Genomic DNA, 7,573 nt, shown 5'->3' on the forward strand with positions numbered 1-7,573 from the left:
TGGGGGTTAGTCAAGGCGGGTGGAGTGGGGGTGAGACTGAGAGGAAATGGGAGGTGCAGCATAGAGTGAGGGGAAGGCTGGTGTGAGTGTGTGTGAGAGTCTGACTATGCGTGTGAATCTACACGCATGAGCGTGTGTGTGTGTGAGTCTGTGAGAGAGAGAGTGTGTGATTGCGCACATTTTTCACAATGAGGCAGTGAGCTGGGAAGGGAGTTTGGGCACTCTGTATCATCCGGATCTGGGAGATCAAGAGATGATCTCAATGCAATTTCGAAAACCCTGAGAAGAGTGGACAGGTTGGGGTTTGGTGATGGGGGTCAATGCAGCAAGATTCTTAAGCATTGCTGAAGAAGGGTCTGGGCCCGAAACATCAGTCTTCCTGCTCGTCTGATGCTGGTTGGCTGCTGTGTTCATCCAGCTCCACACGTTGTTATCTCAGATTCTCCAGCATCTGCAGTTCCTCCTATCTATCCCTATTCCCTAATCCCATTTTCCCAGCAGTTGGCCCATAGCCTTTGAATCACAAGTGCACATCTAAATCCTTCTTCAATGTGATGTGGATTTCTGCCTCTCCCACCCTCACAGGCAGTGACTACCAGATTCCCCAGCACTCTCTGGGTGAAAACCTTTTACCTCACATCCCCCTTTAAATCTCCAAACTCTTCCTTTCAATGAAACACGCCCTCTCTCTCGCTCTCTGTGACACACACACACATACACACACACACACACACACACACACACACACACAGTAGACATTCACTGAGCCATGCCCTCCCCTTTAGCTGAAGATACAGCCGAGACAGACAAACGGGAGGCTGGAAGGACAAGCCAGGCAGCATGTGGAGGAAAGGAGCAGTCAACATTTCTGATATTAACCCTCTTCAGGCCGATAGCCACAGGAAATAAGGGGAAACCTGGGAGTTCTGCTGTAAAAAGGACCGATCTGCCATGCAGTCAACAATTAAACTGCCCGAATACAGCAAACAGAGGGCTAAAGTAACAGCCACGTGCAATAAATTGCAAGAGAGTCGTAAACAGATTAGCATTTTTTTAAAAAAAAGTCGATTCAAAGGGGAATGCATTTGTTTTAAATGTAAACAGAAAAGGAGAATTGATTACAGGGTGGGACAGAGGAGGGACAGAAATAGGAAATAAATAAGGCAGATTTGTGGTAATTGCTGATTTTACAGAGGGATAGAGCTATCACAGCTTGTTCCTCAGGGAGTACATATCGCCCACTGAGTGGGAATGGCATAAAATCTGCCCACTGGGGATCTCCAACCACACCATGGCACACTGTAACTCTGTCTGATGTTGTGGTATGTTAGGAACGCCCTCAAAACCAGCTGTAAATCACAAAGGGACAGAGATTATCAACTGCTTGAGGATTTCAGATGAAAACTATTTCTTACAATCCAGGGTAAAATTGTTTCAGTGATAGTAGAACTGCAAATGCTGGAGAATCTGAGATAACAAGGTGCAGAGCTGGATAAACACAGCAGGCCCAGCAGCATCAGAAAAGCAGGAAGGCTGACGTTCCCGGCCGAGATCCTTCTTCAGAAGAAGGGTTTAGACGAAACATCGGGTCGAGGCCCGAAACGTCAGCCTTCAATGTGAGATGAACGTTGGGAAATTTTTCTAAAAAAAACCATACAAGATACAGCTGGGATACGGTGAGCAGTTTTGTGGCCTCGTATCGAAGGAAGGAGAGACTAGAATTGGAGGCAGGTTCAAAGAAGGTTCACTCGGCTGATCCCGAGTATGGAGGGAGTGTCTGATGAGGGAGAGATTGAGTCTGTTGGCCTATCCTCATTGGAGTTTATAGGAATGAGAGGAGGCCTCATCGAAGATCCTTTGAGGAATTTGACCGGGAGCCATTGCCCCTCGTGTGGGAGAATGTGGGACCAGAGGGGCATCATGTCTTAATAGGCGTTCGTCCATTGAAGATGGAGATGAGGAATTTCTTCTTCTGACGAGAGTGAATCTGTGAAATTCTTTACCACAGAGGGCTGTCACTGCCGGGTCATTCAGTATATTCAAGTTTGAGAGAGATTTTCAATCAGGAAGGAGAAGCAAAGGTTATGGGGCAAGGGGTGGAAGAGCAGCAAAGTAGAGTTAAGAATGAGCAGTTCAGCCACAATCATGGTTGAAAGGTGGAGCAGCCAGATGGGCTGAATGGCCTACTTCTGATCCTCTGGTCATATGTACACCATTCCCAAGCAATGTAGTCTCATTGTCCTGTGTTTCCTTTCTGACAGTGATGCAATGTTATTTTCAAATGTGTTAGCCATATCTTTCCTCTGTGCTTGAACAACAGAGGACACCATTTCACCAGGAGTGGTGGCACTGATGTCTGAAGCAAGGAACACAGCTTGTAAGGTTGCAAAAGCAACACAGTGCAGGGTTCTGGAGATCTGAAACCAACACAGAGAGCACTCGGGCAACTCAACCGGTCTGACAGCATCTGTCAGCGAGTCGGGGGTTGGGGCCATGGGGCAGAGAGAGAGAGTTAGGATTTTGAGTTTGTCGACTCTGCATCCGTTCTCATTCCTTTCTGACAAGTGTTTCTATCAGATAAGGACCAACAGATGAGGTTCAGTTCCTTGTCTTGTGTGTTCCGGTTGCAGACAGTCCATTCGACTTCTCTCTGGGTTGTTAGTATAATTTTCTGTTCTCTCTACCCCAAGAAGCCACTAGAGCTTCCCCCCCGACCCCGTGCCAGGTTTAGAGCTGCAGACCGATCTGCAGAAGCTGGAACCTAATCACTCCCTTTAGATTGTCTCCCAGGGGTGGGGAGTCGGTCCCTCGAGATCATGTGCGTTTTGGAAAGGCTGTGCACAAGTAGGTCGTGTTTATCCAGCTTATTGATGGGAGCGAAAGGGAAGGGATAACTGGAGGCAATTCATTCTCTTTGATGGATCCATTGGCAAGATTGATCATGAGAAATCCTTAAATGACCAAAACAGAAATGCATTAAATGCTATGGACAGGATATTATTAAACTGGAAAGATTGACAAGGATGTTCCTGGGAATGGAGGGTTTCAGTTGTAGGGAGGGGCTAATTAGGCTGGGAATTTTTTCCCCAAGAGAGTGGAGGTTGCTGGGTGATCTTACAGAGGTCAGCAAAATCATGAAAGCCAGAGATAAGGTGAATAGCCAAGGTCTTTTCCACAGGGCGGGGGAGTCCAAAACTAAAGGGCGTTGGTTTAAGGTGAGAAGGGAGAGATCTAAAAGGGACCTAATGGACAACTGTTTCACACAGAGAGTGATGCGTGTATGGGATGAATTGGGAGAGGATGTTGTAGATGTGGGTACGATCACACATTTAATAGGCATTTAAACAGGGACGTGAATAGGAAAGGTTTAGAGGGACATGGGTCAAATGCAGGCAAATGGGAGTAGGATAGATTAGAAAACCTGGCTGGCATGGACAGGTTGGGCTGAAGGGTCTGTTTCTGCTGTATAACTGTTTGATGTGTTCCTTTTACTTGCTGCAGTTAAAGGGAGTAAATTGTGGGGAAAGGGGGAGGTGGGGAGAAACTAGTTTGTAATGCTCTCAGGGAGATGGATGGTCACAGATTACAAATTACACCACTGGTAGATGGACCGAGGGGCGTCATTCTCTGCTCCTATTTATTTTCTTTTTCAGGAATGTCAGAGGTGAAATTAGTTGAATTCCCAAAGTGTTTCCCCTCCCAGACAGAAAGGTTGACTTTACATTTGGACCCGTGCGATTTGTTTTCCATGTTTACTTCCTGTCAGTGGGTGTTACATATGTATATATAAATGAAACATCGTGTGCATTTATCTCCCAGATTATTCACATACGACTGAGATGCCACGACCGGGCTGTTAGGAGGGGCTAAAATAATTCAAACTGATTCGCGTCCTCGAGCCTGCAATTAACATTTCTGGAAGCGAGGGTCGGGTGAGGGAGAGAAAGTCAGATCTGATGAAGGGTCCAGGCCCGAAACGTCAGCTTTTGTGCTCCTGAGATGCTGCTTCGCCTGCTGTGTTCATCCAGCCTCACATTTTATCATCTTGGAATTCTCCAGCATCTGCAGTTCCCATTATCTCTGAAAGTCAGATGAGTGCAGGATGAAGGGAGAGAAAAGGATAATGACAGGATTGAGAAAGATAGAGAGATAGATAGAGAGAGAGAGAAATGGGGGCTGGTGGGGGAAGAGATAGAGAGAGAGAGAGATGATGACAGGATTGAGAGATGGAGTCACATTCAATGTTTTGGGCACAATCACTGCTGTGGCAGAGAATCCCACATGCTTCCCACTTTCTGGGTGAAGACATTTTCCCTCATCTCAGTCCTACCCTTCCCCTTTAGACTGTCCCCCGCTGGTTGTGGACTGCCCTGTTGTGACTGGGAACATCCTTTGTTGTTAGTGGGTACAGTCTGGATGGATCAAAAAGACTCTCCAGTACTCTGATACTCTTGTATTAAAGTTACATTCCTGATCACATGCCACCATCCAGATTTCATTTTTGCATCCATCGGTCAGGCCATTGATAATAGGACTTGGGACATCATGTTGCTATTGTACAGGACATTGGTCTGGCCACTTTTAGATTACTGTGTATAATTCTGGTACCTTAGGAAAAGGAAGGATATTATTAAATTGGACAGGGTGCAAAAGGGATTTGCAGGCCAATGAGACTAGTTTATTATGGAAAGCCCAGTTGGCTGTCTGTGTGAAGTTTGCACATTTTCCCTGTGATGGAGTGTGTTTCCTCCAGGTGCTTCTGTTTCCTGGTATGCTCCAATGGATGTGCAGATTAGACATGCCCCTTCTCCCCAACCTTTGAGAGAAGCCATTCCTCCTCATCTCCATTTTCAAGCTGCCCCAACCCCTTATCTTGACTTGATGTCATCTCATTGTAGATTTTCCCACATGAGGAAACATCCTCTCTCCATCTCCTTTGTCAATCCCTCAAATTTAGCATTTTGGATCCCTCAGTTGGATCTCCTCTGATTCTTCTGAAGTCCAGAGATTATCGGCCAAAACTGCTCAGTCTGTCTTCCCAAGATAAATCTTTGGAATTATTCAGTCTGTTATGGACAAGACTAGACCAGGCCAGACCCCCTCAAAATATTTTCAGAAGGTAGTCTCTACCCTAACTTTATTTTTAAAAGCGAACGTGAAGTGCTTGTTTCAGATGCAATGCGATTGGGCAAACAACTCAATGGTAAACAAAACAATGGATTTAAACACGACAGTTAAAATGCAACAAAAGAAGGAAGAATTAAGAATAACTTAACTCTGTTGGAAATGTAACAGAACAGTAGATACAGTAACTATTGCTAATTAACTGATTCAAAATAGTAACATCCCATAAACACACTCCTTGACAAACATGTAAAATTGAGACACAGGTTCTCACGTGCAGAACTCCAATCCAGGAGGGTAAAGAGTCAACAGAAAATACAGAGACAGCAGGAGCCAGGAGACATCCACTGAAGTTTCAAAGGCATTTGAGACCCCAACAGCTTCAGATGCACGTGAAATGAAACAAAACCGAGAAATCCTGATCTGAGAGCTGGCCACACTCATTCAGCCTGGACAAAATAAAACTCAAGCTGTTTAGTCAAGCGGTCTTCACCAGCGAGCTCGACACCTCTCATTCAATCTCTCTCTCAAAAGAAACCAGGACAAAATAATCTCTTAAAGCTACAGTATCATTACAAAGCTCTTTATCTCCAATGATGTTGGGGTGGGGAGAGGGGCAAGGCTATTTGTTTTGTAATTACAACCACTCTCCAGATCAGCGACTATTCCTGTCTCAGAAGTGGACGTGGTTGGGGGGAGGGGGGGCTTTCCTCGATGGCTGCTTTGTGATGCATTAGATTGGTAACAGCGTGGGTTCAATTCATACACCGGATGGGGTTACCGTGAAGAACTCTCCTTTTGAATCTCTCCATCACCTGAGGCGCAGTGACCCTCAGGTTCCATCACCATCCAATCCCCTCTCTCCAACGGAACAGCAGCTCTAATGATCTGGTCAGACTGTGGTGAATTGACCATGATCTGTAATTGATGCACCAATTGCTTTTTAAACAGTAAATATCGACAGAAAGCTGTACTTTGTACAAACCGTTATAGCGATCATGTATCTCTCTGAAGTTGACAGCTCACCCCCATAAAACCCACCCCACAATGCCAACCTCCCACCCCACCCCGCCACCAGAAGATTAGGTCATTAAGTAGATGCAGACCTCTTTGGGAAGTTGGAAATCTTTGACGAGATTCACTTGGCAGGACTGCACCTGGAAAATGAACAGATTCTGTTTGAAGCTTTTCATCTTGCATCAATCAGGAGAAGACAGCAAGAATGGCAAATTTCAAAATCTTAGCCGAATTATGGAGAGGGAGAGAAAGAGGAACAAACTTAATGTTGCAGGTGAGAAACACAAAGTTCTGGTGAAACTCAGCAGGTCTGGCAGCATCTGTGGAGAGAGAGAAACAAAGTTAATGTTTCAAGTCCAGTGACCTGTAATCAGGGTTGACCCTTTGAAATGAAAGAGCAAGCCATTCAGTCGTATTCATCGCTACAAGTTCTGAATAATGAAATGAAATGGGATGGATCACCCAGCATCGACCTAGGCACCGGAAAAGACAACAGACCTGAAACAGCCCTGTCAGCCCTGCCACGTCCTGCTTCCTAACATGTGGGGGCTCGTGTCAAAATCCGGAGAGTCAGCATTATACTCAGAATCATACCTTACAGACAATGTACCAGACACCACCATCACCATCCCTGGAGATGTCATGTCCCACCAGCAGGACAGACCCTGCAGAGGTGGTGGCACAGTGGTATACAGTCAGGATGGAGTTGCCCCGGGAGTCAACATTTATTTCGGATAACAGGAGGACATAGTACGCCCTAACACACTGACCACATTCCCTACATCAAGAACATATCAGAACAGACAAGAAGTCTCCTAAGACCACTAGGAATCAGGGGAGCACACAAGCCCACAGCCACTTTATAATAAACACTCACAAGGATGAAAGACTGCATTCTCACAACATGCAAAACCAATGTGGTCGACAAAATACCAAGCAACAACTGCTGAAACCATTACCTTAGACAGACAGGAAGGAAACTAGCCATCAGGACACATGAACATCTGCTAGCAGCAAAATGGCACAATAAACTCTTCTTAATATTGGTAAACTGACAGTGAAGGCCATCAGTTTAATTGGGACACGGTAACCATAGTTGTCCAAGCCAAACATAGACACACACGGGAATTCCAAGCAGCAGTCATTGAATTGAATTGGAAGAGGGAAATGTACACTGAGAGCTAACTGCTATATTGTTCATTTTGTTTCAAGGAGACACCGAAAGTTTGGGCACTGGAACATCAATCTGTTTGTTACCGCATTACAACTGCTTAATGTCTGAGTGTGGTCCCTTCTGGCCTGGGTCTCTGGGGCAAGGAGCCATTCGCTCTGGGTCCAGCATTGTTCATGCGAGGAGCATTGTCATTTCCTGTTTCTTTGGTGACCGGAAGTTCGGTGGAGGGACAGGTAATGGTGAGGAAGCAGAGAGGCT

Source organism: Stegostoma tigrinum, chromosome 44 (assembly GCF_030684315.1).
Source record: "Stegostoma tigrinum isolate sSteTig4 chromosome 44, sSteTig4.hap1, whole genome shotgun sequence".
NCBI lineage: Eukaryota > Metazoa > Chordata > Chondrichthyes > Orectolobiformes > Stegostomatidae > Stegostoma > Stegostoma tigrinum.